Source organism: Panthera tigris, chromosome C2, assembly GCF_018350195.1.
Source record: "Panthera tigris isolate Pti1 chromosome C2, P.tigris_Pti1_mat1.1, whole genome shotgun sequence".
Taxonomy (NCBI): domain Eukaryota; kingdom Metazoa; phylum Chordata; class Mammalia; order Carnivora; family Felidae; genus Panthera; species Panthera tigris.
This window is the reverse complement of record NC_056668.1, coordinates 71,738,477-71,756,629: the sequence shown is the minus strand read 5'-3', so window position 1 is coordinate 71,756,629 and position 18,153 is coordinate 71,738,477. Positions and strand designations below refer to the sequence as shown.

General features: G+C 38.0%; 1 protein-coding gene and 1 pseudogene across 1 annotated transcript in view; both read right to left on the bottom strand.

The window, feature by feature from the left end:
- PAK2 (p21 (RAC1) activated kinase 2) overlaps positions 1 to 18,153 on the bottom strand; it is a 49,860-nt gene that overhangs the window by 31,371 nt on the left and 336 nt on the right. The gene's annotated exons all lie outside the window — the stretch shown is intronic.
- On the bottom strand, positions 14,656 to 18,145 carry LOC122242033 (annotated as a pseudogene).

The following is an 18,153-nucleotide window of genomic DNA, read 5'->3' as shown; positions in this document are numbered from 1 at the left end:
GGAACCTGCGTTGGATTCTGTGTCTCCCTCTCTCTCTGCCCCTCCCCCCACTCATGCTCTCTCAAAAATGAATAAACGTTAAAAAAAATATTCTCTATAATTTAAACACATCTGTTCCTCCCTACCCCTGCCCCCCCCCCCCACCTCCCACCTGCCTTGCTCTTATATCCTGCTTTAATCTGCAGTTTATGCCTAGGCTTCTGGCCTAGCTATTGTCCTAGGACATTCCTAAACTTTTACCCTGTGCTAGAATCTATTTTCTGGATTATTCTGTTTCCTTCTTCTTAGTTTACCCCTTGATAATTTTTGACTATATATATTTAGGTTGAAAATGTTCCCCCCCCCCCTTGGAATTTCTTCTAATTCCCAGCGTTGCTATTTAGAAGGCCAATGCCATTCTGAACCACTGTGGAAAATCAACTATCCAAATATGCCTGAGTCTATTTCTAGATGCTCAACTCTGTTGCAATGATCTCTTTACCTTTATGCCAATAGCAGCCTGCCTTGACTACTGTAGTTTAAAAATAAACACTTGAAACTACATAGTATAAGCCTTGCCACTTTTTCCTTTTTCAAAGTTGTTTGGCTATTCTAGGTCCTTTGCAATTCCATGCAAATTTTACTTAAGTTTTTAAATGTCTATTTAAAATTTTTAAAAAATGTTTTATTTTAGGGGCGCCTGGGTGGCTCAGTCAGTTGAGTGTCCAACTTCGGCTCAGGTCATGATCTCACAGTCTGTGAGTTTGAGCCCCGCATCAGGTTCTGTGTTGACAGCTCGGAGCATGGAGCCTGCTCTAAATTCTGTCTTCCTCTCCCTCTACCCCTCCCCCATGCTCGCACTCTGTCTCTCTCTCTCAAAAATAATGAATAATCATTTTTAAAAAATGTTTTATTTTATTTTTGAGAGAGAGAGCAAGCAGGGGAGATGCAGAGATAGAGGGAGACAGAGGATCTGGAGTGGGCTCTGTGCTGACAGCAGAGAGCCCGATGTGGGGCTCAAACTCACCAACCGTGAGATCACGCCCTAAGTCAAGTGGGACACTCAACCAACAGAGCCACCCAGGCGCCCCTATTTATTTTTTATTTTTGAGAGAGAGCGCAGTGCACATGCGTGTGAGTGGGGTAGGGGCAGAGAGAAAGGGAGAGAGAGAATCCCAAGCAGGTTCCCAGCTATCAGCCAGAGCCTGACACAGAGCCTGATCTCAAAACCATGGGATCATGACCTGAGACAAAATCAAGAGCCAGAGGCTTAACCATCTGAGCCACCTAGGCATTCCTGCGTGCAAATTTTAGAACGAGCCTGATAATTTCTACAGAAAATCCTCCTCAGATTTTGATTGGAATTGCACTGAATCTACAGATCAATTCAGGGAGAACTGATTTCTTAACAATATTGAATCTTCTAATTGATGAAAAACAGCAAATCTCTCCATTCATTTAGGACTTCTTTAACTTCTCTCAGCAATATTTCAGTTACCAGTGTATAGATGTCACTGCTTCTGTCAGATTTCTGCCTCAGTATTTAAAAATTTCTGTTGCAACTGCAATAGTACAACTTTTTATTTATTTATTATATCACTCCAGGCATTGGTGGCTTTAATGGCAAAGCCAGTTAGTGAAGGAGTGTTCTTACAATGCAAGATACTAGCACTTACTGAACTTTGAAAAGGTGTTCTGGTTAACTGTGATAGTATGTTTTACTAGTGAAAAAAACTCTTTCTCTCCTGCCAAGGCACCTTTATGTAAAAGCACTTAGTCGGAGGTCACTTTTTTTTTTTTAAAGTAAACTCTATCCCCAACATGGGGCTTAAACTTGTGACCCCAAGATCAAGAGTCACATGTTCTAGTGACTGAGCCAGCTGGTACCCCACAAATGGTACAGCTTTTTAAATTTGGTTTTCAACTGTTCATTGACAGCACAGAGAAACCCTGATATAGAGTTTATACCTGAAACTTTACAATGTCTACTTTTTAGTTCCAGTGACAGCTTTGTAGCTATTACAGGATTTCATATAAAAATTCAATCATGTTTTTGGTGAATAAAGGTTTACTTCTTTCTCATTCTGACATCCTTTCATCTCTTTTTCTTATCTTACCGCACTGGCTACAACCTCTAGTACACTGTTGGTCTTAAAGGAAAAACATTCTTTTTTTTTTTTCACCATTAAGTTTGACCTTAGTGTAAGTTTTTCAAAGATGCTCTTTTTATCAGGTTAAGGGCATTTCCTTCTATTCCAAGTTTGCTGAATGTTTTTATCAGAAACAAATATTAGATTCTGTCAAATGCTTCTTCTGTAACTACTGAGATGAACATGTTTTATCTTTCTTATTTTGTTAATATAATAAATTACATGGACTGATTCCCAAATGTTGCACCAACCCTGCATTCCTGAAATGATATCCACCTGGACAGTATGTACTATTACGCTTTTCATATACTGTGAGATTCTAATTGCTAAAATCTTGCTAAGATTTTCCATCTATGTTAATGAGAAACATTGGTATGTCGCTTTCTTTTTTGTGATATCTTTGGTTGGGGCATCGGAGTAACGCTGGTCTCATAAAATAAGTTGGGAAGTATTCCTTCTCATTCAATTTTCTGGAAGATTACGTAGAAATGTTGACATTTCTTCCTAATGTTTGGTAGAATTCACCAATGGAGCCATCTGGGTCTGACATTTTCTTTGTGGACAGTTAATAACTACAAACTAAATTTTCCTAAGAGATAGTGTTTTTAGGTTACCCATTTCTTCTTGAATGAATTTTGAAAATTTGTGTTTTTCAAGAAATTTACCCACTTTATCTAACATGCTGAATTTGTTACCTATCATTTTTAGTATCTGTAAAAATGCCACCTCTTAGGGCTCCTGGGTAACTCAGTCGGCTGAGCATCTGACTCTTGGTCTCAACCCAGGTCATGATCTCATGGGTTCATGAGATCGAGCCCTGCATCCAGCTCTGCACAGACAGTGCAGAACCTACTTGGAATTCTCTCTCTCTGCCCTTCCCCCCTACTTGCTCTCTGAGTAAATAAACATTAAAAAAATTGTTTTTAAATGCCACCTCTTTCTTTCTCAATGTTGGTAATTTGTGTCTTCTCTCCCCACCCTACTCACCATTATGTCTGCCTAGAGGTTTATTCATTTAATTGATACTCTCAATAAATCAGCTTGTGGTTTCACTGATTTTTCTATTTTATTGATCTCCACTTTAATTTTTGTTATTTCTTTTCTTCTACTACTTTGGATCTCACTCACTCTTCCCTTCTAGTTTATTAAGACAGCTTTGCTTAAGTCGTTGATTTGAAATCTTTTTCTTTTCTCATATGGGTGTTTAGTGGCATAAATTTTCCTCTAAGTATTATCTTAGCAGCATCATACAGATACTGATGCTTTGAATTTTCATTCTGTTTAATATACTTCCTAAATATCTTTTGAGTTCTTTATTTAGAAGTGGGTTTTTTTGTTGTTATTTTACTTTTAAAATATTTCCAGAAATTTCTCTGTTACTGATTTTTAATTTAATTATATTGTGGGCACAGAATATACTTCATGTGACTTAAATTCTTCTGAATTGTTAGGTTTTAAAAATCTCCTTAGAATATGATCTCAGGATGTGTTCTGTGTTCACTTAGAAAAGAATATGTATTCTGCTGGGTGGAGTGTTCTATAAATGTCAGCTGGTCAAGGTGATTGATAGTTTTAGCACTTTTCTATCTATTTGCTCTATCAATTATTGATAAAAAGTATCCTGGAATCTCCAACTGTAAGTGTACTTATCTATTTCTCCTTAAAATTCTATCTGTTTTTGCCTCATGTGTTTCAAAGTCCTATTATTTTTTTTCAACGTTTTTTTTTTTTTTTTTTTTTTATTTTTGGGACAGAGAGAGACAGAGCATGAACGGGGGAGGGGCAGAGAGAGAGGGAGACACAGAATCGGAAACAGGCTCCAGGCTCCGAGCCATCAGCCCAGAGCCTGACGCGGGGCTCGAACTCACGGACCGCGAGATCGTGACCTGGCTGAAGTCGGACGCTTAACCGACTGCGCCACCCAGGCGCCCCTCAAAGTCCTATTATTAAGTGCATAAATGTTTACATCTATTATATCCTCTTGATGAACTGACATTATACCATTATAAAATAACCTATTTCTTATCCTTATCCCTTAAATATTTAGAGCAGTATTTTTTGCTCTATAGTCTACCTTATCTAACATCAGTCAGTACAGGTTTTCTTTTCACCGTTAGCATACTTTAAAAATCCAAAGCAGGCTCCAGGCTCTGAGCTGTAAGCACAGAGCCCGATGCAGGGGTTGAACTTGTGAACTGTGAGATCATGACCTGAGCTGAAGCTGGATGCTTAACTGCCACCCAGGTGCCCCTAACAAACTCTGCTTTTAAATTGGGGTGTCTAGACCAGTTACAATTAATGTGATTATCTATACAGCTGGGTTTAAAATCACTATTCTATTATTCGTTTTCTAATGGTCTCTATTCTTTGTTTACATTTTCCTCTTTTTCTTCTTTTGGATTAACTAAGTATTTTTTATAATTCCCTTTTATCTCCTTTGTTGTTGTTGTGTTGTTTAAATAGGCTTCATACCCAGTGCAGAGCCCATCATGGGGCTTGAACACACAACGCTGAGGTCAAGACCTGAGCTGAGATCAAGAGCTGGACACTTTAACGGACTGAGCCACCCAGAGCCCCTCCTTTGTTGGTTTTTTAAGTGGTAACTCTTTATATGCCATAAAGTTAATCTGGGTTTTATTTATATATAGAGTTGTGCCACCATCACTGCAATCCAACCGTGGAACATTTTCATCATCTCTAAAAGAAACCTTGTACTCATCAGCAATCACTACCCATTAATCCCACTCCCCCTACCAAGCTCTACACAACCACTAATCTTGGTCACCACACATCTGCCTATTCTGGCCATTTCATATAAATAGGACCACATGGGGGCACCTGGGTGGCTCAGTTGGTTAAGCGTCTGACTCTTGGCTCAGCTTAGGTCATGAACTAGCAGTTTCCTGAGTTCGAGCCCTGTGATGGGCTCTGCACTGATAGTATGGAGCCTGCCTAGGATTCTGTCTCCCTCTCTGCCCTTCCCCTACTTGTGCTGTCTCTGTCACTCTCAAAGTAAACAAACTTAAAAAAAGAAAAAGGACCACACAACATGTGTGTAAATGGCTTTTACTTAGTTTCTGAGGTTGATCTGTGATAGAATGTATCAGTACTTCGTTTCTTAAACACTTGATTATTTTTTCAGAGATTTAGACAAGAAAAAACATTTTCAGTGATTTTCATTCCTTTATGCAGATCCACATTTCCATCTGACAACATCTTCCTTCTGCCTGAATGATTTGGTTTAACATTCTTACAGTGCAGGCCTGCTGGTGATCAATTCTTTCAGCCTTTACACATTTAAAAAAGCCTGTTTCCCCTTCACTTTTGAAAGATACGTTCACAAGACAGAGAATTCCAAGTTAACAGACTTTTTTCTTTCAGTACTTTAAAGATATTGCCCCATGTCTTCTGGGATGCACCATTACTTCCATAAAGTCCGCTGTCATTTTTTGTTCCTATACATGTGTGTCTTTTCTTTCTGGCAGCTTATTTTTTCAGCTTACAACAGTAAGGTTTTTTGTTTTTTAACAGACTTCATTTTTTAGAGAAGTTTTAGGTTCACAGAAAATTGAGCCAAGGTCTGAAAGCTTTTAAGATTTTCTCTTTATTATTGGTTTTAAACAATTTGATTATGTGCCAGGGTGTAGTTTTCATCATATTTTTTGTGCCTGGAATTCACTATCTTCTTGAATCTATGGGTTTATAATTTTCATTAAATTTGTAAAGTTTTCAGCCACTTTTTAAAAAGTACTTTTTTTTGTTTGTTTCCCCCTCCCATTCTTTGGAGACTTCAATTACACTTGTATCAGGTCTGCATGAAGTTATCCCACAGCTATTCACTTTTGTTTCAGATTTTTCCTCTTTCGTTTTATTTTATTAAAAAAAATACTTATTTTGGGAGACAGCATGCGTGCACAGTCGTGCACATGAACAGGGGAGGGGCAGATAGAGAGGAGACAGAGAGAACCTCAGCAGAGAGCCCGATATGGGGCCTGAACCCACGAACTGTGAGATCATGACCTGAGCTGAAATCAAGAGTCAGATGCTTAACATACTGGGCCACCCAGGTGCCCCTCTCTAAAATATCGTTGTAGATGGTTTCTATTGCCATGGTCTTCAAATTCACTAATCTTTTCTTCTGCAAGCCTAATCTGTGATTCTTATCCCTTGTATTTTCCATCTCTAAAATTTTTTTCTTTTCTTTATCTTCCATCGCTACTTCTAAATATGCTGAATCTTTCTTTTGGGTTCTTCAACATATAGAATATAATTATTTCTATGTCCTTGCCTACTAATTCTATCATCTGTGTCATTTCTGGATTGATTTTACTCATTATGGGTCTTTGCATGCCTGGAAAATATTGACTGGATGGCAGACATCAAAAATTTTCCGTGGTAGGTGCCTGATATTTTTGTATTCCTATCAATATTGGTGAGCTTTGTTTTGAGACACACATAGGTGATTCTAAGCTGTTTACTTATATAGGAAAGAAACAAATTTAGAAAGAGTTGATCCTTTTAGGAATTAAAGTTTTGTTAGGCAAAATTGGAGCAACATTAAATCTAGAGTTAATTCTGTCCCATTACTGAGGCAAGACCTCTCTATGTTTCTTATTCTGAATGGTGGGACTAGGAAATATTCTGGGCCCTGTGTGAGCACTGAGGACAGCTTCCTCTCATCATTTCCAGTGGCTGCTTTTTCCACCTCTGGGTACTTATCTCACATGCATGTGCTACTGAAGACTCAAGGGGGATCTCTACAGATCTTTCTCCCTCTCTGGTGTGTGTATACAAACTAGCTGCCTTGACATCTCCCAGCTCCCAGCTCTGTTTCTTAGCTCTAGGAGACCACCTAATTGTCCCTCCCTGTGCTGCAGCCTGGGAACTCTTGCCAGGAAGTAAGCTGGATCAATTGTAGGGCTCACCTCAATCATTTCCTATCTCTTAGGGGTTGGTTTTCTTCATTATTTGATGGACAATATCATGAAAACCACTGTTTTGCATATTCCCCCCCCAGCTCTATTTCAGTTCTTTCAGGTGGAGGGGTAAATCTGGTCACTGTTACTCCATCTGGACTGTGTATACAACAGGTTTTGCTGTCTTAGCTATGTTATTATGAAATTTCAGGATGATATGATTTGAGGTGGTCTTTATTCTTTCATTGGGCTGGGTACTCGGTGCATCCTTTCTGTCTGGAAATTATATTCTTCAGATCTGGGAAAACTTTTCTATTATTTCTTGGATTATTTCACTTTATTTTCTTTGTTCATTATTAGTTACATCAGTACATCTTGGTCTGATCTTGTAACTGTTATATTTTTCTCATCTTTGCATTTTTAATAATCTGGGAAAATTTTCTTGACTATCTTCCAATCTTCCACCTACTGATATCTTTTGTTTGTTTTGGTAATCTTAAATGTTGATTTTCCAAGAATTGTTTCTCATTGTTCTCTGATCTGATCTTTCTCTGAGAATACTTTCCTTGTTTCATGGATGCCACTTATCTTCTTCTTGATTATATATAGTTCACTTGTGTGTATAGGCTGGTTTTCTTCATATAGCAAAGTATTAAAAAGTTAACTGGGAAATAAGTCAGCCTTTTCATTAAAGATGGGGACGGGGGGTACCTACACTTTGAAAAATCTTCTAATCTCTAGTCTGAGGGCTTTGAGTCAAGCTCTAAGTATTCTGAAGGCAGGGTAGAGAAAAGAAGTTTATTATATTAAGTTACATTGAATCTACTTTTCTTATTTTAGTGCTACATCTTTCACTGACTCCTCCAACAAGAATGAGGGGCCTCTGAGGTTTAATTTCTCCTTGAATACATATCAGCATCAGTTTGTTCTTTTGTTCTACCAGAAGATGGGACTTACAGCATTTCATTGGCTGAATAGGATAAAGAAGGAGCCCTAAGGGGCCTGACACCTCCTACATAGATTTTCCACTAATTCCCCCCCACCCATTTTCAACTTGTATATTATAGCTCTCCCACCCCACCACACACATGATGTGTGCCTCTAAATTCTAAGCCTCTGAGATTTTTACACGAAAACTGGTTCACTTCTCATAGATGTTCCCTCTGCAAATGCTTAGGATAGGTCTTCATCTGTTCAGTTTACTCAGCTGCCACTTTTCCACCCTTTCATCTTCCAAATATGTATTGAAATCTTTTGTACACTACTGTCTCCTATTCATTTTGCCCTTATGATATTTAAAAAAAAATTTTTTAACTATCACTTTACTTGGGTCTGGGGAGGGACAGCAAGATGTGGTCAATTTGCTTTGTTAACCAGAAAATTCTAGTATAAAAGAGTTAAAAGTTGTGTTGTCTGATAGGTCTGCATATCTACAATTGGAATGTTACTATATACTATTCTTTGTTTACAAGACGCTACTGACCTAGCATCAGAAGGAAATACATATATTTTTTTGACTAGTGGTGACAGATTTGTGCTCAAATGTCCATCTCCTTTCTAGGTCTCCTTGACATATAGAATACTTATTTACAAGAGATCTGACTATATTTAACTGACTGAGCCACCCAGGTGCCTGAGATCTTACTATATTAAGAGGGCAGGGCACATTAGATGTGGCAAGAAGCAGAGGGAAATGGAACTGTTAAAGCCGAGTATAAATTTTGCTCTCCTTACTGAAATGCACAACCCCATCCATCATAAACAACCTCTTGGGGCATCCAGCTGGCTCAGTCAGTTAAGCATTTGGTTAAGTGTTCAAATCCTGATTTTGGCTCAGGTCATGATCTTGCAACTTGTGAGATGGAGCCCCGCACTGGGCTGTAATGACAACATGGAGCCTGCTTGGGATTCTCTCTCTCCCTCTCTCTGTCCCTCCCCACCATGCTCTGTCTCTTTCAAAATAAATAAACTTAAAAAGAAAAACCCTGGAGCGCCTGGGTGGCTCAGTCGGTTAAGCGTCTGACTTTGGCCCAGGTCATGATCTCACAGTTCGTGGGTTCGAGCCCTGCATTGGCCTCTGTGCTGATGGCTCAGAGCTTGTAGCCTGATTTGGATTCTGTGTCTCCCTCTCTCTCTGCCCCACCACCGCTCATGTTCTGTCTCTCTCTCCTTCAAAAAAATTAAACGTTAAAAAAAAAAAAGAAAAAGAAAAACCCAAAAACCCCCAAAACCAAAAACCTCTCATCTTCCACTACACTATGAGTATTCTGAGGTTATGCCCTCTATTTCTCTTTAGAAGACTCTTCAGAAGTCCCTAGATTTCTAAGTATCCTGAATACAGAAGAAATATTTATTAACCAACTATAAACCAATAGTTTACTTTTTATATGACTCTGAATTGATGACAGCAAAATACATAATTTCACGTACTACAAAGTACTTGTTTCTTCTCCTTTAAAAAAAAAGATTTTAAGTAATCTCTACAATCAATATGGGGCTTTATCTCATAACCCCAAGATCAAGAGTTGCACGCTCTTCTGAATGAGCCAGTCAAGTGCCCCTCTTCTTCTTTTAAAAAAATCTGCTTAGAGGGTCGAGTGGGTGGCTCAGTTGGTCAGGCATCCAAGTCAGTTAGGCGTCCAGGTCATGATCTCACAATTGTTGAGACTGAGTCCCATGTCAAGTTTTGCGCTGACAGTAAGGAGCCTGCCTGGATTCTCACTCTCCCCCCCTCTCTCTGCCCCTCTCCTGCTCGTTCCTCCTCCCCTCTTTCTTTCTCTCTCTTTCTCTCTCAAAAAATAAATAAATAAACTAAAAAAAAATTTAAGAAAAAAAAATCTGGTGCCTGAGTGGCTCAGTCAGTGAAGCGTCTGACTCTTGATTTTGGCTCAGGTCACGATCCTAGGGTTGTGGGATTGAGCCTCATATTGGGTTCCGTGCTATGTGTGGAGCCTGCTTAAAACTCTCTCTCCCTCTGCCCCTCTCCCTAGCTTGGACTCTCTGTCTAAAACAAAATAAAGAAAGACATGTAGGAAGAGGATTCCTGGTTCCATTTGTGCCTAAGACCCAGCCATATTTTTAAATTTGAGAATGTTGAGTTTAGAGACACATATTAAAGAAAGTTTCATATGTATTAGGAGTACAGAATAAAAAGTTAAATAAAAACAAGCAGAACTTAAGACATTTACATACATTAATCCACTATAAAAGAAATGACTCAATACCCTAAAAAGCTGTTTAATTCCATTTGTTTTTATATAACACACATACATACATACATGTATTTCCTGTATTTTAGTTGTCTCAGGAAAGGAGAGACTTAAAAAAATATCTAAGAAAAAAAAAAAGATAGTGAAGCATGTTTCAAATCAAACAATGTGCTAGAAGGATATTGTTACATAAACAGAATCATTCCTTTATGACTCTGGAAACCAAGAACTACAAGGACCACCACCACCAACACAACCCCCACCATCTTCTATCTACAGATATCCACCAGGCAACTGAATCACTAGATTGGAAGTAATGGATCAGGGAAAGAAACTCTTTTCTCTCAGAAATAAAACCCACAACTTCGTCCTTATAGAACAAAACAAGCAGGCCAGCAGCAACTTTTGGCCAAAAGGTGGGGCCCCTGAGTCATGTGTTACACAGAATGTACTTAAAAAGAGTCATAAGTATGTCACTGCCACATTCTTTAAGGCCACCACCTTTTAGGCTACACTTGAGCTAGAATATAAGGCTCGACACCGCCCCACCCCCCATCTCCTTAAAAGGGAGACTCTTCTATTTCTACTCTAACTGAATCAGTGATTACCCTTTTGTTCCTTTGACCCAGAACAACTTCAAATTAGTGAAACCAACTTTATTTCATGACAAAGAAGAGTATTCTCTAGCAAATAGGAAGACGGGTATGGGCGACTCTTATTAAAGTTAGAATTCAATTTTTGAACCAGAAGGGATATTCACAGTTCCATCATCTTCATCACTGTCCAGAAGTAAAGGTGCATACAGACTGAATAACTAGAAAATTGCCTTGGTTAATAAATACCATACCATTCAACACTAACTAACTGAATAGAGCTTTTAAAAATAAGCCAAGACAGTGGCTCATTGCCATTTTTATTAACAAAACTACAAGACTTGTTAAGCCATTGTTCACCTGGACTACTGCAAAATCCTCCTAACTAGCTTCCAACTTCAGTCTTAGGCCTCCAACAAAACTTATTTTCTATACAGCTACTAGTCTCTCCTATTTCAGACAGAAATGTGTCCATGTCTTTCCCATGTTTAAAATTCTGTAATGGTTCCCTAGGAAACAGGATAAAATCTGAGCTCTATAGCATGGAATATAAGGCCCTTTATGACCTGTTCCCTGCCCACCTCTTCAGCTGCTTCTGCTGTCTGTAGTTTCTTCCATACATCATACTAGAATTCTTTCCCTCTCTTTGCTTTAGAGTCACGCTATCTACTCAGCTCCATGAATATGTACTCAGCTTTGTACTCAGCTCCATGAATATGCTATGATCCGTCTGAAACTCTTTTCTAGGCACAGAACACACATTTAACTATCAAAATCTTCCTAATTATTTTCACTTATTCATTCTTTAGTCTTCTTCAGGTCTATTGTCACTTCTTTAGGAAGCCTTCCCAGAGAGGACAGACGTCTTGTACTAATCCTATTACCACTTTCATAGTTTGTAACTTCATGTTATAGTTTTTGGTATGTCATGAGAGCAGGGATACCATCTGCTTTGCTTATCACTATCTCTGATGACTCATAGGGTACACATGATATGTATGTATCAAAATGTGAAGAGATCTGTTCAATCAAGTTGTCATAAAAAGTATAATTTCTAAGGGTGCCGGGGTGGCTCAGTCAGTTGAGCGTCTGACTTCAGATCAGGTCATGATCTCACAGTTCGTGAGTTCGAGTCCCACACTGGGCTTGCTACTGTCGCTTCGGATCCTCTGTTCCCCACCCTCCTCCACTTGCATGGGCTCTCCCCCTCTCAAAAAGGAGTAAACATTTTAGGAAAAAAAAAAAAAAAGTAGCAAAAAGTAGAATTTCTAATTTTCTTAACTCTTCCAGTGACACTGATTAACCAATAATGAATCACTGAGAACAGGCCAGGGTTTTGTTTTGTTTTTTTTTTTTAATGAAAACATTAGCTGCCTGTTAGTAAGGACACCAATGAGGGATGTAAATGAATAAAATGAGTACTTCTAGATTAGGACATTAGAGATGGCAAAAATCTTACGGTAATTATGATTTTTTAAAATAAAAATACAATTTTTCCCTTCTAGATTGTTTTCAAGACTAACCACACACTGTAGCCCTCCCCTTCCTGGTCAAATCTCTTTATTTATCATGGAACAAAATCAGTGAGGAATGCCTAAAGATGAAAAGCAATTCAGATAAAACTATGGGAGAGAAACAGCCACTCAGGATGTAGGCAGGAGAATGCCAGTTCAGAAATGTCGGGATTAGTTAAGCAGGTAAGATCTCTGTGTTCACAGAAGCATGATTATGCGCGCGCATGCGCACGCGTGCGTGCGCGCGCGCGCACACACACACACACACACACACACACACAGGGTTCTCCCTTTTTCCTAACCCTCAAAGTTTCAGGTCACACTAATGTAGGAGGTGACAACTTCTAGGAAGAAACAAAAGTGCAGGGAGGCTGGGTTGGAAAGGGAGGGAAGAACCCTAGAGAATGAGAAGAATTAAGGAGCACCCTACCCTTCAAACATTCCATCTTTCTTTCTCCTCTCTCTACAACTAGGCTACACAGAGACTGCAGGAGCTCTACTCTTACTTAACAATAAAGCTGAATGCAATTCTTCCCATCTCACTCTACAAATTCAATGCAAATCTAATGAAAACATCAGCAGGTTGTTTTTTAAAAAAAAATTTTTTTAACGTTTTATTTATTCGTGAGAGAGAAACAGAGCATGAGCGAGGGAGGGGCACAGAGAGAGAGACTGGGACACACAATCCGAAGCTGGCTCCAGGCTCTGAGCTGTCAGCACAGAGACACCCACAAGCAGTGAGATCATGACCTGAGCCAAAGTCAGACGCTCAACCGATGGAGCCACCCAGGCGCCCCTGGTTGTTTTGTTCTTTTTTTTTTAAAGTACGTGATAAACAAATTCTAAAATTTAAAGAGAAGAGCAAAAGGACAAAAGATCATAAAGAAGAACCTGATAGCAGGTTTGCTCTCTCAGGCATTAAGAATTATAAGCTATAATGATTAAGACAGTACAGTATTAGCTCAGGTACAAATAAGCCAATGCAATAAAGTAGACAATAGAGAAACAGACCCTGGCATACTGGGAAACCTGACAGATAAGGGCTAGTATGGCAGGTCAGTGGGGAAATGACAAAAGTTTCAATGAAAGGTTGGGAACACTGGTTCAAAAAAAGTGAAAATGGATCTCTCTTTATACATACCCAAAAACCAAATCCAGACAGTTCAAAGGTTTAAATTATAAAAGGCATACTGTTAAACCTTTAGAAAAATATAAGAAAACATCTTTGACCCATAGTTTGGCAAAGATTTCTTAAAACACAAAAAGCTCATATTTGATAAAGGGATTGATCGATTTAACTACACCAAAATTAGTAACTTCTATTCAACAAAAGATATCACTGAGAGGGTGAAAAGGCAAATCACCACTTGGAAAACTATATTTAATAACATTTAGCTGACAAAGGATTAGTATACAGACAATAAGAAATGTTTATTAATAAAGAAGGAAAAAGCAACTCCACAGAAAAATGGACTGAGGAATATGTAACAGAAAACACAAATAACTGGTAAATTAACATATGAAAAAATAATTTCCCAAGTCTTCAGGGAAATGGAAATTAAACCCACAATGAGATACTATCTCATACTTCCCAAGGTGGCAAAAATTCAAGTCCTGTAAAACAGGAATTTGCAAGGATGTTCAGCAAACATTCATGTTTTGTGGGTAAGAATGAACACTAAAAAGACTTCAGAAAACAATCTGACAAACCTACTCAAGACAAACATGGGAATACCCTGTAACCCTACAATTTTACTCCCAAGTATACATCTCAGAGCAATTTTTAAATCTTTGGCCAAGACCCACATCAATATGTTTACGTTCTGACCTAATACACACATAAATGAAACAAAAGTTTCATGAATTCATGAAACAAACATTTTTTTTCTTTTTTCTTTTTGAGAGAGGGAGAAAAAGAGAATATCCCAGGCAGTTTCCACATTCAGCACGGAGCCCAATTTGGGACTTCATCCCATGACCCTGGGGTCATGTCTTGAGCCTAAATCAAGAGTAAGACGCTAGGGGCAGCTGAGCGGCTCAGTTGGTTAAGCCTCTGACTTCGTCAGGTCACGATCTCATGGTTCATGAGTTCAAGCCCCAGGTCGGGCTCTGTGCTAACAGCTCAGAGCCTGGAGCCTGCTTCAGATTCTGTGTCTCCCTCTCTCTCTGATCCAGCCCTGCTCGTGCTCTGTCACTCTCTCTCTCGAAAATAAATACTAAAAAAAAAAAAAGAGAGAGAGAGAGAGAGAGAGAGAGAGAGAGAGAGAGAGAGAGAGACTCAACTGACTGAGCCACCCAGGTGCCCCCATGACACAACTCTTGCACAGTGTGCGACATACTCTGATTATTTCTATTTCATTTAACATTATACCTACTATATAGATTTCACAAGACACTAATGCAGTGGTTCTTAACATTGGATACACATTAGATTCACCAGAGGTATTTAAAAAATTAAAAACAAGAACAAAACTGATGCCCAGGTAAGTCCCTGAAGACTGATTCAATTGGTCTGAGATGGAGCTTGGACATAGATTTATTTTTTTAAGTCCCTCCCCCACCAAAAAGAGATTCTAATAAGCAATGAGAATCAAGAACTAAACTAATGGGTCACCTGATGCTTAATAAGCACTGCCATAGAGAAATACTTGCACATGCCCTCAAGATTACCCATAGAGCAGCACTGTTCATGAAAACAACCCAGATATCTTTTGATAGGAGACCAGCTAACTAAATTGCCATATATTTATACAGTGTACTAGTATACATCAGTGAAAATGAACAAAACACAGCTGCATATAACAACATCAGCAGTGAAAATGAACTATAGCTATGTATACCAAAATGCATCTCAAAAGCATAAAGTTGAATGAAAAATGTAAAATGTAAGTCCTGGAAAAATGCATACATTATGATTCCATTTATAAAATGTTCCCAAATAGGCAAGCTTAAACCATATGTTGTTTGGAGATATTATGTTGTAAAACTATAATAAAAAGCAAGGGAAAAAAACTGCATAATTCAAGAGGGTAGATATTGGTGGGAGGTGGAGAAAAGAGAGATTGGGTGTGGCAGATGGGGGCTTCAGAGGTATTGATAAAATTCTAGGCTGGGTTATGTAAAGTTCTAGGCTGGGGAGATAAAAATGGTGTATAATGTGATATGGTGATATAACGATTATGGCTTTCACAGGTGTACCCACTGGTCAAAACTGTACAGTTAATTTCTGTACATTTCAATCTATGTAAATTTTCATTGATTATGTATTCTTAACTCTCAAGTAAAATGTGTATTATTTTTTCATTTAATATTCAGTTACCATTCAATTTACAGCTCTGTAAGGGGAGAAATATATTGGAAAGAAAGACAATTCTCTCATTCTGAAAATTCTGGATTTTGCTTTGCAATAAGGGATAGCAACACACACACATGCATACAAACACACACAAAAGTACTATCTTCGAAGTTAAAAATATCAAGCTTAAGTATTTAGAAATGACAGGGTCTAGGAAGGAAGGGTGAGGACACATGAAAAGTAATTTACGCCAACTGTTTCTTTCCTTGAATAGTATTTATCTTCGGTTTTATACCCAACTGCACTCATACTCGAAACTTAGTGAAAACTACCAGTCATTCTACTTTGAAGTTACAACCCTATGACAAAGATGTTCTGAATATAAGCCTATCCACCATATCAGATAAATTTTAAACTTTTGCTGTCTCTTACATAAATTCAATCTCTATCCTGATGTACTTTGGTTGATCAAGAAAGCTAAAGGCTAAGGAACACAAAGCTAACTTCTTTAAATGAGACAAAAGGAAAAGTTTTTCCAATTACCACTGCAAATAAGAAATCTTTCTTTGAAATACCAAATCAATTTCTTCACCTTATCATTTGATGGTTTTTACTCTTACTACTTCACTTCAGTGACCTATAAATCTGTCTAAAAAATAATAATTAAATTCCTTTCCTGTTTTTTTCAGGATAAAAAACATTAAATGATATAAAAACACTAAAATGACTTCACATTTTGATTATGACTTCTGCATTGAAAATCTATAGGAATTTTTCCAATTAACTTTCAAATCTGTTAACCTGTTAAAAAAATAAGTAACAACCCCCCCCAAAAACATCTTTGAAATAACTCAAGTGAATGCTTTACATAAAAAAATGGAGTCACAAATCCCTATTACCATAGTCATCAATTTTAACAAGTCTCCTAAATATGTCCTGTATGTTTTCTTGATTTTAAGATGTCAATAATATGGAAACATTAGTATAACAGAAAGTTTAATTGTATTAGCTCCCCATCAACACAACAGTCATTTAATGATGATTATACTGGCCATTTCCATTGGTTGGCAGGAGGCTCTTCCACTAAAAGCTCCCATAGTTTCCACTGTATCATTTTTCTTGCCAGACTTAGTTCATTTTCAGCCTGAAGAATCACCTCTTCTGGTTGGCCACCCTTAAGTTGGTCTTCTAATTTCTTAACATCTGGTTACACTTTAACCATACTCAACTTCTCATTTGTAATCTGTTCTGTATACTTTCTATTGCTGCATTTTTAGGAATTTGCTCAAGAACATCAAGAATCGTTGTGTACAATATTCTTAGCCTCTTGTGTGGACTTACACAAAGCCAAAACCACAAGGCCATTAGTCTTCTTCAGCAAACCTGCCATGGCCACGCCAACAGGCCCTGTATATTTATTATTATATACAAAGCACTACTCCTCTTCCATTTGGATTTCCTTCACCATGTTAACTTGGCTATCTATGAGTGGAAATAGATCCTTATCTACACTTATATCTATTATTAGCTATCAGAGCCATATAGCCATGCTTAATGTAATTAAATAAACTAATCCCTAATTCTTACTCTAAAACCCATTACCAGTCCATAATGCCTATCTAATTCTAAAATCCAAAAAGCTCTGAAAACCACAAGTTCTTTCCTGAGGCTTGGCACCAAAACAAATTTAGTGACTTCAATTTATAGGACATGACTATTTATAGTTTTTATCCCAGCTTGTGTGACTAGGCCAGTGGTTGTTAACTGGAGGTGATTTTGCTCCACAGAGGAAATGTAGCAATGTCTGGAGACATTTTTAGTTGTCATAGCTGGGTGGGAGGTGCTACTGACATCTAGTTGGTAAAAGCTAGGAATGGCTTATAGGATGTTCTATAATGCACAAGATCAATCCCTGCATCAAAGTTATTTGGCCCCCAAATGTCAATCTTACTGAGATTGACAAACCTTGGACCAGACTCATGTTTGCAGAAGACACATTAATGTACTAATCACGGAGTGCTGCCTTGGAGGGCATTAACAGAATACAAGATTAAAAAATAGTACTAAGTATTACTACTACTGAAAAATCACAAACTCTCTCAATGAGTTCTTTCTCAAATCTCCAAATCTCCTTCACGTTGGGAAGCTCATGTCTTAGAAAATGAAGGAGAGGATTAGAGAAATTCATTTGATATACCAAGTATATGAGTAAAAACTTAGTTTTATTCTTTATTATCAGAGTTAAGAGAAACTAGCCTTTCTAATAGTGCCTATATACCACCATCAATTGTTTTCTTAGATCTGTTATTGTTCTCACCATAAAATATCAACTTATTATTATAATTTAATTAAAAAGATACCATAATTGAGAAAAAAAAGATATCAAAATCGGTAACATAAAATACAACTGAGACTCGTCGGGCACCTGGGTGGCTTAGTTGGTTGAGCATCTGATGTCAGCTCAGGTCAGGATCTCACAGTTCATGGGTTTAAGCAC